At 37.6% G+C, this 13,906-nt stretch overlaps 2 pseudogenes; both read right to left on the bottom strand.

Annotated features, from left to right (window-relative positions):
• Positions 1-1,923: 1,923 nt before the first annotated feature.
• LOC103697339 (acyl transferase 5 pseudogene) lies at positions 1,924-5,391 on the bottom strand (annotated as a pseudogene).
• A 2,384-nt stretch (positions 5,392-7,775) lies between these two features.
• On the bottom strand, positions 7,776-12,003 carry LOC148715556 (protein FAR1-RELATED SEQUENCE 5 pseudogene; annotated as a pseudogene).
• Between the last annotated feature and the right edge of the window lie 1,903 nt (positions 12,004-13,906).

Below are 13,906 nucleotides of genomic sequence, written 5' to 3'. Positions count from 1 at the left end.
CGAGTGACGAAAAACAATAGCAGGATGGAGTCATGTATCTATATTTTGTATGTATATTTTTATTTTGCATCGCTAACTTCATTTTCTATTTCATTATGTATCTATTTTCTCGGTTTTGTATATTTTTGTTTATTTGAGCTTTCTCTTATCTAATATATATATATATATATATATATATATATATATATATATATATATATATATATATATATATATATATATATATATATATTATCTCAGTTGTTTTTATTGTTTTGCATTTCTACTTTTTTTATTGTTTCAGTATATTTTGTTTCTAATTTTATATTTATGTAATTATTTTTACTTTTTTGTTCTTTGCTGCTGTTTTGTATGTTTAGTTTTTCTAGTTTATTTTCTCTTTATTTTTATCATCCATTTCTGTATATTCAGTTTTTGGTTTATTTTTCCTATTTTTGCTATTTAGTTCCGTAAACTGAGTTTTGTTGATTTTGGTTTCATATACTTAATTGAAATATCATTTTATTTTTATTTTTTAAAGATCAATGCTATATTGACACTTTTTTGTCACATGAAAAGTTTCTTGGGCCAGGTTGCAGAGGTGATTGGTTCAATTTTTGTGAGGTCGGTCAATTAAAGATGTGCCATAACTATTATATGTTGGCATGGGAACTCTGTGAAAAATGGTGCCCTATAGATTTTTTTACTTCCAAAGTTTAGTTATTTATTTTCTTTTCATTCTTTTTATTTTCCATTTTTATTCTTTTGTAAATTCAGCTTTCTTTTTCTTGATTCATTTTGTTTTTATTTTCTTATATACTCTGCATTTTTTTTTTGTTTTATTATCTTACATTTTTAGTTTTGTTACTTTTATCATCTAATTTTTGCTTACAAACAAATCCAATTTTTCATAGGAATGCTTTGGGTGTTTGTCAACTTATAGAAGAAGTTTCTCATGCCAAATGTTGAAGGGAAATCGGCGCAATTCTGGGAGGCCGATGCAATTTTTGAGGGGTTGATCAAATAATGACGTGCCATGATATGCCATTTTGGCACTTGGAAAACTTTTTCTATCCTTAAATGGCACCCTGGCGCAGCTCTCTTTTTATAACTTCAGTTTTGCTCTTTCTTTTTATTTTTGTTTCTTTTGTATTTTCTATTTATTTTGTCATCTTTTACTTTCATAAGTTAGTTTTATTTTCTTTTATTTCTAATAGTTGTTCTATATGTTCAGTTTTTGGTTTCTCTTATTTCTTTTTCGTGTTATGTTCCGTAATCTGGTTTTGTATATATCTCTCGTTTTTTATTTTTTCAGTGGCAGGCTGCTTAATCACATGTAAGTGTGGCACGTTGGTGCTGCTGTTATCTCTTTTCATTTTCTTTTTCTTTTTTGTTCTACTTTGTTTCTCTTTTCTGTTTATTTTTGGCCTTTTTTTATTTTTTGTCTAGTTTTATATTCTGGTTTTATATATTTCCTTGAAATTTCATTTTATATTTTTTTTTGGAAGAGCAATGCTATGGATGCCAGCTTAATTAAACACCAATTCCTCATCCTGCATGGGAGAGGGGATTGGTGTGTTGAGTCGTGGCATGTGATTCAGTTTTGTATTCTAACTTTTCTATATCTTGTTAACTTCTTACCTTTTTTCTATATATTCAGTTTTCCAGTTTGTTTTTATTTTCTATTTTAGTTTTGTAATCAAGTTTATGATTTCTTTTTCTTTTTTGAAAGTAATGCTTTGAGTTGCCGATTGATTGCACAAAAGGTCCCTGGGGCTGGTGCAATTCATGAGAGATAGGTCAAATAACAATGTACCATGTCGGTACCATGCCAACCCAGGGCATTTTTTGTTTGAAAATGGCATCCTATAACAATTTTCATGTTGCATGTTGAGTTTTGTATTTTTTTTCTTTTATTCAGTGTTGTTTCTATTTTCTGATTCCATGTTTTCGTTCACTTGGACCAATTCAGTTTTGTTATGTTTTTTCTCGTGTTGTGTTTTCTTTTGTTTCTGATTCCATGTTTTCGTTCACTTGGACAAATTCAGTTTTGTTATGTTTTTTCTCGTGTTGTGTTTTCTTTTGTTTCTATCATTATTTTGTATGTACTCAGTTCTTAATTTTTCAATTTAGTTTGTGTATTTAGTTTTGCAAAATAGCTTTATATATTTGCTTGGAAATTCTTTTTTCTTTTATTTTTTGGATGCCATTGTCACTCAAAACTCGTGTAAAGAGTTGCTCATGTCACTTGGTTGAGGGAATTGCTGGACGATGGTAGGAGGGCAGTGCAAGCTTTGTGATTAGGGACCCGAACTTTAGAGTAGTGACGGTCAGAGAGAGCCAGCTTTTGATATCTTGATTCTAGGGATGGAGCTGAGATCTGCTACTTGGGCCGGTCTCTATCATACTTGATGTGTGCCGCAGGCCAGTGCCATTCTACTTGGAAGTAACTCGGCCACTATAGTCGGTTGGATCTAGAAGTGCTCTGGTGCTATCGAAGGTCACCACTCCCTGCTTCGAGGTATTTGGGGTAGTCTTCAGTGCGGAGCATATTTTTAGGAGGCCAACAAAGTTGTGGACTGTGGATGGCCTGCTCTGCTGTAAATCATCATAGAGTTCTTTGGACATACGAAGAGGAGATGTCTCGGGCACTTCATGACTTGTTGTATTTTAATTTGTTTTGGATGTTTCGGTATCAAATTGATACGAGTCCTGTACGAAGAGGCTGATGCTATCAAATGAGGGGTTAAATGATGAGATGCCACGTGGATAGCATGTCAATCCAGAAAACTAATTTTGTGAGTGATACCTGTGCCATTTTTTAAAATTATTAACTTCAGTTTTATATATATATTTATTATTTAATTTGTTCCTATTTTCTGTTATCCATATCTATAATTTTATGTTTTCTTATTTTGTCAATTTGTAATCTGGTTTTGTGTATTTAGTTTTGTATATTCTTTGGAATTTCATTTTTTAAAGAGTAATAATATGGGCTGCCACTCAACCCCACAATATTTCTTGGGCCATATTGCAGGAGGCATTGGTGTTGTTTACAGGGCGTGGTCCACTAAACAATAGATTAGTCAAATAATGACGTGCCAGCCGGTGCCACATTGGCATGGTGATGTCTGCTGAATACAAGTGCTGGTCACGTGATGCAGTTGGGCTTCTTGGCCGGCATAAATTTGAAAGCTGCTGCTTTCTTTTCTTTTCTTCTTTTCTTTCTTTCTTTTTTTTTTCTTTTTTTTTTTTTAGACAGATACTTCATACAGTGCGTGTACGAATACACCTAACAAAATCAAAATACAACAGCTCGCGGAGTGCCAGTGGCAGCTCCTCATCCTCTAACCAAAAAGTGTACCCTGAGTGGTGGACCGCGTAGGCAGCCATCCAGTCAGCCGCTCCATTGGCTTCTCTAAATACATGTTTGGATTGGAAGGCCCCCTATCTCTTATCATCATCCCTATATCCCGGATCAAAGGGTGGTCCATGCTCTCGGCTTTCGACCTCCTCTGAATCCATCTGATAACCGTGGCCGAGTCGCCCTCCAGAATGATCGAACTGGCCTGCAGCACCATCCGTGCATATCGAAGACCCACCCAGGCAGCTCGTAACTCTGCCCCAAGCTACTTCTTTTCAGAGTGCTACTACTAGCGACAATTCTGCATGGTGACAAGGCATCAGGTCGTTAAGGGCAAAGGTTCACAGTCGTTCATAGCTTGAATAAAGTTGATCAGCGCTAAGAAACTGCAAATATATATGATTAGGCATCGATTTCCGAGAATATGTGGTTTTCCAATTTGGGCAGAGATTTTGTGGTCAGTTTGGACCCCCCCCCCCCCCCCCGCGCGGTAGGTAACCCAATAGCGGGCCGAGCTGGGTCAGAGGGTTCCAAACAGTGGTTATACCATCATGGCCATGTGAGCTATTGTCTCCTAGTAAATTAATATATCATGCATGATGTCGAGAAGCAGGGAATTTGGTGGACAAAAGATTCAACCCTCTGAAACATTTCACGGATTCTCGGCATCGAGGAAGGGGAAAAATGCTTGAATTCGTTATTTTTTCCTATTTTCTAAAGAAAAATTGTCCGTCGCCATCAAAATAGTTCCAGGTTTAAAACCCCCGCATGGGGAAGACCCTGAAACAGGGATAAAAATCCCGGAGGCAGCCGTGCATCGCACCTTCACACTTGTCCTTGTCAAGACTATTTTCATCTAAACCTAACTTGTAGAGCCTAACAATGACTATAATAAATTTAAAAGGTAAAGAATGAACGAAGAAGAAAAAAATTGCGGACAGAATGGATACTCTACGGTGCACAACGAATATAACCAACCATTACATTCCGACAAACCCTTACTTGCACAACAATAATCTATCATCAAAAGTAGAGAGAAGTACCAGTTACTTTCTAAGGATACTTAATTCGTCAAACGAATTAAACGGGCACTGCCGGATGGCACCCGTATTAATTCTTAAGGGCAGCTCTATTTATTTTCTTCAATCCAAAGTCATAAGGATTGATGGATTTGTTAGGCCAACTTCATCATTAGGTCGTCAAAGGCTGCCAGGTGCTCCCTGACGACGCAGCGCGTCATCAACCGCACCCCCTGCTTGGTTTTGGGCGGCTTGAGGTAGATGCACGAAGCTACCATGTTGCAATCGTCGTTCAAAGGAGAAACGTGGATTGGCTCTCCCCACCCAAAGTCCACCTCGGAGAATCCCACTCGGCTCCAATCCGACACCACCAGCGTCCCGTAGTCCATCGGCACTCTATACGCGTCCCCCTTGGGGTCCCCCACCAACCACTCCGAGAATTTGGTGGGCAGGCTCTCTTTAGCCTCTCTGATTAAACTCACCACCTCAACGAGCGATGCATGCTTGATCTTCCCACTGGTCGACGTGATTCCCACGGGGAACACGCAGTTCCCATAGAAACCTCCTCCTTGGGGCAGCACCTCGTGCAGCAGGTGCCGGACATTCGCGGCGAAGCCAAGGCGAACCTCGTCATGAGGCTCCAAACCGATCGCTCGCGTTCGGCCTCGCCAGATCATTGCGGTGACGACATCGAAGATGGAACACTTATGGCCGGTCTCTTTGATGAACTCGTCCCTCACATGGTTGATGCTGTCAAAAGAGAGATCTATTATCGAGTTCTCGAAGAGGAAGGCGTTGAAGGATGGTGGTTCTCCTTGCGGCCGCTTGGGCGGATTCGGGATGGCTTCCCTGCACCAAACGGGTGCGACTGCTGGCTTTGGAAGGCCTGTGGCCATCTCTCCGACTGCTTTCAGGAATTGGGATGCTCCGAGGCCGTCGAGGACTGTGTGACTGAAGCGGATGCCAACACCGAATCCTCCACATGTGAATTTCGTGACCTGAATTTAAAGAACGCATGCTGATGAGAATTGGAACGAACTTTATCTTCATCATGCACTAGCTCTGCCGCTGAGTATACACGGATCATGTAATTATTAATTAAATTCCAAATATGTAATTAAACAAGTGTTGGCTCAGGCACCATCACATTCATGAAAAATGTAGAAATAATTATTAACAATATTTATTTTTGAGAGACAAAACTTATATGGGGCAGGTTCTAATGATGGTACAATGTACATGACAAGGAGACATCCACATGTAGCTATATTAGACGAACAAAAATCATAGAGGACGAGCATCAGAGAAGAAAATATGGGGTGTAGTCTGTACTGGCGAACACTATCTTCTGAAAGTTTTATATCGATTTATCTAGAGGCATGTATTAATTCGCTCGATGATTAATTTTTTTGATGTGTATCGTCCGACAATATGATGCGTATCATCAGACAATATAGTATGTATCGGTAAAAAGCATCTTCTGAAGATGAGCGAGAAAGAGAATCCTGTATTTTTTTATTTAGAGAACCGAGAATCCTAACAGTATTTTTTTTAAAAAAATAGACTTTGGAAAAAATAAAAAATAGAAAACTCATCCAACATTTTTTTTCTTCAGCGCCCGTCTCATATGTCTTGTTCAGCTGAGCTGGCCACATGAAGATGCATGCATTAACCACGTGTCCCTGTAACGTACCATCCCAATCTGTGCGTGCCCCCAGGCAAAGTGAAGCGTCGGCAGTTTCATACACCACGTAGTTTTAGCTTTTTGGCAGTAAAGTCCGAAAGAGAAATCAAAAGGTCTAAAGGCAACTTCCCCTTTTTGATTTTTTGAAGGAATAGCTCTAAAGGCAACTTAGGACCAACGCCCCTGCCTTGGACACCCACCAACCCCCCAGGCCCCACATAACCGTGTTCCATCTTTGGCACAAAAGAAGATTAGCCTTCCTTCGAAAGATACCACCATCGGATCCCCCTTGTCACAGATCTCAAACGCGAGCAGCTGATGATCCAACGGTGGAAGGAAGGTGAATGTTTCTTTCGTGCGAAAGATCCGCCCTTGTCCTGAGCCACACCAACCCACCAGCACAAAAGAACGGGAAGTCCACAATCCAAACCAAAAAGTTGCTCCTATTCCTAGATTTGGTTGACGTAATGGAATCAGCTCTAGCTTAACAAACAAATCTCGGTTGCTCGAGTCATGTAAATACCAGAAGAAGATAAGCTAAGTTATCCCTGTTCCTAGATATAATTAACATAATTTGCTCAACTCTAGTCCAACAAAGAGACAAATCCATTATTTCAAGTCATTTTCCCGGCTTCACAAATACCACATCGATAAGATAAACCTTCCTTTTTGGTAACGCTTTTGGTTTTCTATTTTAATTTTCAATCGCCCATGAAGAAAAATGAAATGGAATCAGCAACGTGTTTGTAAAACTTTTAGAGCTTCTGGCAGTAAAGATTTGTTGCTTTCAAAATATATAGTCAAATTAAAAGCAAAAAACAATTGAAGTGTTGTGCTGAATGCTATCTTAAATATTAATTTTTGTGAGGATCCGTGTGGATATGTATTTAGTCTTACATCAGTTATTCGTCGAAAAGATTTTAGATACTTACACGAAACTAAAAAATCTAAAAAACTATCTTTCTAAAATGAAGTCTTACGATTGTGATTTTCTCAATATAACTTCATGAATACCAAGATATAATGATATATCGGCCAAAGAAGCATATATATACCTGCATCATCAGAATCGCATCCCCTGGGTTTACGTCAGGAGGAGGACATGGAAGGAGCTCTTCCTTGGGGATCATGAGAGGGCGTTCGAGGTTGTTAACATCTTTGAGGCCAAAATTCGCCGATGCCTCCACAAACCATACACCATTCCGAGTGCAAGCCACCTTCGGCTCCCCCGGGCTAGGCTCGACGATCCGGCCGGCGATAGGGTAATAGGGGACCAAGGCCTTGGACAAGGCTTCCCTTATAACCTTCGCCGGCTCTTCGCCATGTTCGAACACCAGTATATCAAGTCGACGATGACTCTTACCGCCGTCGTTCGGTCGATGGAGGAGAGGGGGAGATTGCCTGATGGCGTTGGCTCGGAGGGAGCAACCAGCGCCGGAGCCAGCTTATTCACGGAGAACCTCATGATGGGATTACAGTGAGGGCTCTAATAATTCCTCTGGTGCTGCGTGATAGTCTGTGAGAGGGGTTTATAAAGATGGAGAAAATACCCTGGTAGTGGGAACGGCACGGCCACATAATGGGATACGGCCTAATCCACCAAGCCAAATCACGTTCATGTGATCAAACTTAAAAAAAAAAAGTCTTAGCTCTCATTCGATTGGAGCTCGTTTCAATCTTTTGAGCTAACAAAAAAAGTTCATCGTCTTTTGCAACGTGAACCATTAAATTACGCAATAGCTGCTTTAAAGTACAGACAGATAGATAAAAAAAAAGAAAACTACTTTGAAATATGTGCAAATTGTGATCCAATAGTTTAGACCGCGGAATAAGATCAACCATTGCAATACGAACCATTACCTGGAAGAACAATGATATAAGGAGCTACTTACCAACTACCGGATCTACAAGCACCGTATCTATCTTTTGATAAATTTTTCTTTCTGATGGCGGTTGGCGAGGCAGGAGTTATTTGTTAATCGTTGGGGTGGGTTGGAACAAAAATCATATGGTGCGCGTACCATACTAGATCGTATGGTACGCGCTCCTATTTCGGCCACGTTCAAGCATGGTACGCGAATCTCAAAAAAAAAAACGGAAGTCCCTACACTCCGCCTCGAGTCCCTGCAGCCCCCATATTTTTCCTTCCCAAAATGCACCCCGTTACCATTTTCTCCTCTATTTAAACCAGCATCTCCTCCCATCCCTTCCTCTGTTCCAAGGAGAAACAGAGCATTGGTTCCAAAGGATAACACCAAGAGAGAGAGAGAGAGAGATTTTCAATGATTGAATGGTACATTCATCTCCAATTAATGCAAACAAAAGTGCCAAAAATGAAGAGATGTTTACAACTAAAAGTTTCTAATGAACAAAAAAGGGTACGCATAATCCAAGCGGCAAACTCTTTCCGATCAATTACCTGCAATGCAATAAAAACTTGATGAGCTCCAGTAGATATTATAATTCATAGATTATCAATTAGCAGCACTTACTTGTATCTCCTTTCGATGTAGCTTCTCTATTCTTTTTCTTTCTTTTCTCAAGTGCACTCTTCATCCTTTTAGTGGTTGGACTTTTCTTAATAGATGGGGGCTTGATTGTTATATGATTGCTAGGTATCTCCATATTACATATTTCTGATACAACATTCTTTTTTTTTCCATTGTCAATATTATTTATGTTCATTTGATGTACCATTCCTTCGACCTTCGTAGTCAATTTATCAAGTTTATTTTCTATAATATTTAAAATATCACTTGAAATAGCACCTTTGACTGCAACAGTGATTGCCTTTTGACATACTTTGGTATAATAAGAAGTTAATGTTTCCTTGCCATCTAAATGGACCCTTGGTTGATGACTGTTTGAGAATGCTCCATCTTTTGTATACTTAGTCCTTCGTTTTAGTATATATTTAGATGGCCAATAAAGAACATTATTATGATGAAGAACCTTCAGTGCATGCAAACATAAAATGCCCATATTCTCAAATTTTAAACAACTACATTTAACTGAGATATCAAGCGAATTAAATTCAACAAAACCAGGATAACAACTATCTGATGGAGTAATCTTATAAGTATATTTGCCACCCTCACATCCTGTACATTCACAAGACATGCAAGTTGGCTCTTGAACTCCTCTTCGAAATCACTATAAACATGTCTTGTATATTTTTCAGCTGCTTCAAGTAACATAGGCAGTCCGCGAACATAAACAACTGGTTTTGTTTATTTTGATTTAAAATCTTCATACAATTCCTTCTCTCGATATATATCTACTGCTTTCTGATACCTTTCTATAAACATTGAAAGAGATAATTTTTTGCAAAAGAAGCTTTTGAAGTGACCATTCATACTCTCACTTCGTTGTGTCGTTGTCATATCAACACAAAAGGACTCTCGACGATATACTGAAGCCCATTTCTCACGTAATTCATACAATTCATTCATCCATCGATTTTCCTCGAGTTTATATTTTTTAACTAAGCTTTTCCACTGTGATTGAAAATACTCCACAGTACGACATTCATATATGCAAGCTTTGAACTCGACTTGAAATCCAGAATGACTAGAATATATATGAGAAAGATTTTTTGCAGCATTTTGAAATATATACCATAAATATAGACGGTGGCATGTATTGGGTAGGGCTATTTTGATCGCCCTAGACATGGCGGCACATTGATCTGTGAAGACTGTTTTAGGTTGTTTTTCTGACATGGCAGCTAAAAACGTTTTAAACAACCAAACAAATGAATCAATTGTTTCATCAAATAATAAAGCTGCCCCAAACATAATCGTTCGCTTATGATGATTAATACCAAGAAGTGCAGCAAAGGGCATTTCATATTTATTTGTCTTAAAAGTAGTATCAAATAAAACCACATCCCCAAAATATGCATAATCCATAATTGATCTCCCATTTGCCCAAAAGAAATTAGCCAATTGCCCTATTTCATCGACCTGTATAGCATAATAAAATGAAGGATCTTCTGACCGCCAACTCTTCAAATAATCCAAGAGAATTTGTACATCTCCAACGTTAAGTAGTCTCGTTCTCTTTGTATGCAAATAGTTAGAGTAATCAACTCTTGTAAAGCCGACATGTTCAACACCTTGGGATCCTTCGGCAAAAAAATTGTAAGCTTGTGAAGGATTCACTCCAGTTTTTTCCATCTGATCAATAACCATCATATGAACATGAAGTAGTTTGCGATGCGACCTTAGCATATATGCCTTGTCAGGACTTGTTAGAGAATGATTATGATCAATGATAATTTTACTCACAACCCATAAATTTTTACGATCAATTTTGAATTCAACATAAGCCATGCAATTAGTTCTCTCGATCGCTCGTGATTTCTTAGTTATATGTGTAGAATGAGAACCACGAGTACCTTCTTTATTGCACAAAAATTTTCTACTCTGTATGCTTCCATCCTTTCTGATTCTACGGTGACCCTTGCGAACACTAAAACCAACTCTTTTCGCATATGAGTTATAAAATTCATATGCTTCTTCTTTTGAAGTAAACAACATACCAACTTTTGGGTTTGAATCTAAACCAACAACTATCTTTTGCAATGAATTTTCATCTTGAATAGATATCTATCAACATCAAATAATACAGAAAAAATAATATGTCATGTTCTTCAAGATAAAAAATAACTATGGTAATGCATTCAAAAGTAGTACATCAATAATTATAGTGAATTTAACTAATATTATATCTATATCTAAAAAATTATACATGAGTTATTCTTATTATATTATTTCAACTAGGTATAAGTATGTATTATTTGAATATGTTATATGTACTAGCATATGTACATCGTAATATGCGGATATCGGCATATATAAAGTAATATAATTTTGCATGGCAAATAAGAGATGAAACATAGAAATATATTTAAACTAATACCATAGCTTTTGGTGAGGAGAGCTCGGTCTCCCGAATGAGACTTGTACTAGAACTTGAAATCTCATCTCTTGAGTACTTTTCCAGCTTTTTCCTAGCATAATTTGTGAAAAGAAGAGAAGAAAAAAATTAACAAAATGATAAAAAAAACTTTTTACTTTTTTTTGACATAAAAAATTATTTACATACCATTCCTCAGATTCTATGAACTCTTAGATACAAAGATCTTAAAAAAAAGAAATTTGAAGGAGAAAGGAACTCGAGGAGAGAAGGATGGGAGAGATGGGTTGGAGAGATGGCTTGATGAAGAATTGGATAGAAGGAAAAGCTTGACGAAGAACAAAGAGTATATGAATAGTTTCTCTTCTTGATATAGGGACACGAGAAATAAAGAGGATACGGTGGTATAATTATTTTTCCTAATTGGAACAGAGGAAGGGATGGGAGGAGATGCTGGTTTAAATAAAGGAGAAAATGGTAACGGGTGCATTTTGGAAAGGGAAAATATGGGGGTTAGTGTGGGTTTGGTATTTTGGGAATTGAGAGGGTGGGGGGCATTTAGAAATGTGGGGCGCTGCAGGGACTCAAGGCCGGGTGTGGGGACTTCCATTTTTTTTTTAGATTCGCATACCATGCTTGGACGTGGTCGAAATAGGAGTGCGTACTATACTAGATCGTATGGTATATGCACCATATGATTTTTGTTCGGTGTGACGAGTCTCCTGAGGTTCTCTCCCGTTCCCACTTCTCTAAAAATATCTCATTCACACGTTCACACGTTCCCACTTCACGATTGTCAATGCCCAACCCACCGAACAAAAATCATATGGTGCGCGTACCATACGATCTTTTTTTTTCTTTTTTTACGCAAAACAACAACAAAACTTTTGAGGAATAATCCCACAATGTGGTAGGGACCTATAGTGATGTTTAACTACTCATGGACTTGCCCAAGTCTTGGTTTGGATTTTAACATAGCATCATGGCCTATGGACTACGGTTCTTCTTACCCGCCAATCCTCCTCTGAGGGTTCCATCCCTATTTCCTTTTGAGTTGGATTTTAACATGTATGGAGAGAGTGGTAACAATCGGATATTGAGACAGAGTGATTGGTGCATCCATCTACTAGCTTTGGCTTTTAAGTTGGAATGTAACATGGTATAGCAGACCGTAATACCAAAAACTAAATCGTAACCACTTTAAGAGTTCCATCCCCCTTTCCTTTTGGTTTGGATTTTAGCATTGTATAGGTTGGATTTTAACACAATAAAATTTTGACATAATTTTGAAAGATTCCACTTCGAATGGATAGTTATGGACTCATCCACCTACTAGCTTGAGCTTTTGATTTGGATTTTAACATCATATAGGACTCTATAATACTCAACCACAATGATCTGGTCATAATTCTTCTTCTCTTTCTGAAAATCGATCATCACATGCTTATCATCCAAAAATTGTATACAGTGAAGACATTTTTTGTTATCAATTTTCTCTTTGAATGCTTAGGTCTAGAGAGGTTTGTTGTCAAAAACCTGCAATATCTTGTATAATCATGTCTAGCAAAACCTTTACGCCTATTTAGGGACAAATGGGACCAAATGGGCCATCATCCACATGCCAATGAGAAGGCGCGGATTGGATGCACCTGAAATGGGTATGCCATACATATAATGGATGGAGACTCATCTGGTTAGGGCTCATCCACATGCCATACATGTAAGTTATGGATAGCTGCGTTTAGTTATGGACTCATCTGGTTAAGAATAAAATTTATCTCATAGCTAAATAATATAATCCTCAATTGTTCAATTTGGTGCAACTCCAATAACAACTTGCTTTCCTCCAAAAGTTTTTTTTTTTTCTTTCACAAGGGCATTTAGTCGCTGGATAAGTTATTCTGATGTCTAAACATGCCCTAAGAGAAAGGAAGAATGATAAATTAAACTAGGAGTGCCGTTACCGAATGACGAATTCACAATCATTAAAACTTCCATGATTATCATCACCTCTGTAATGGTTAATAAGACTACTATTGCCTCTTCATTGGTACATTGCTCATAATATGATTCTCTTCTGGGGAAAAAAAATGCTAAAAAGGGCCTATCTTGTCACCAGATTGACTAAAATAAAGAATGTTTTTATACTTTTTTATTTTGGTCAATTTTTGAAATATCATATTCCATTTTAAGAGAGGTAATGAAGAGTGAATACGTGTATGAGATAGATTTTACTCCTCTGGACGAGAGAGTATTTACTTCTCTAGATTCTAAAAGCAATGATGGGGTGATCAAATTAAAACTCCTCAATATTGTTCATGACCTATTCTACTAAAAATATATTTAAAAATAAAAAATATATATTTTAGTAATCTATAACTTATGCATTAAGTAGATGCAAAAAAAAAAAAATAAATAGTCAAAATATTGTGCGACCATGTTTTTTTACGATATATGACTTCTCAATTCAAATGATTTATCACGTATTTTAGCATTCGCTAGTGGGTTTTGGTGAGGCAAACTATTAGAAGCAATCGTTGGTGGGGTTTTGAGGAGGATTTAGAGTGTTCGGTGTTGTCCATCCGTTCCTACTTAATATTTGGAGGAGTATGAGGGCATGTGTTTTTTGGGTGGCGAGGCATGTCTTCCGCGAAGTAAACTGTTTGGCGAACTAGGTTGCCTCTTTTGTGGCAGAGCACTATGGAGAAATTTTCTGGACCAACTCTTTAGTTGTTCTGATCGTGTTGAGCAACATTTTATTTTCTAGCTTTATTGGATATATTCATACTAGGCATGTATGACTCGTCCGCCTTATCTAAAAAAAAAAAGAAAAAAAAGAATCAAGATGAGATTTGAGATAACGTTTAACAACAATATCAAAAGAAATCATTTGATGGTCAAATTTGTATTATATGCAAATAATGTTTCAGGAGACAACTA

Source organism: Phoenix dactylifera, chromosome 1 (genome assembly GCF_051530095.1).
Source record: "Phoenix dactylifera cultivar Ajwa chromosome 1, Ajwa_hap1_PhDact_Kaust_v1.1, whole genome shotgun sequence".
NCBI lineage: Eukaryota > Viridiplantae > Streptophyta > Magnoliopsida > Arecales > Arecaceae > Phoenix > Phoenix dactylifera.
This window is presented reverse-complemented; position numbering and strand designations above follow the sequence as displayed.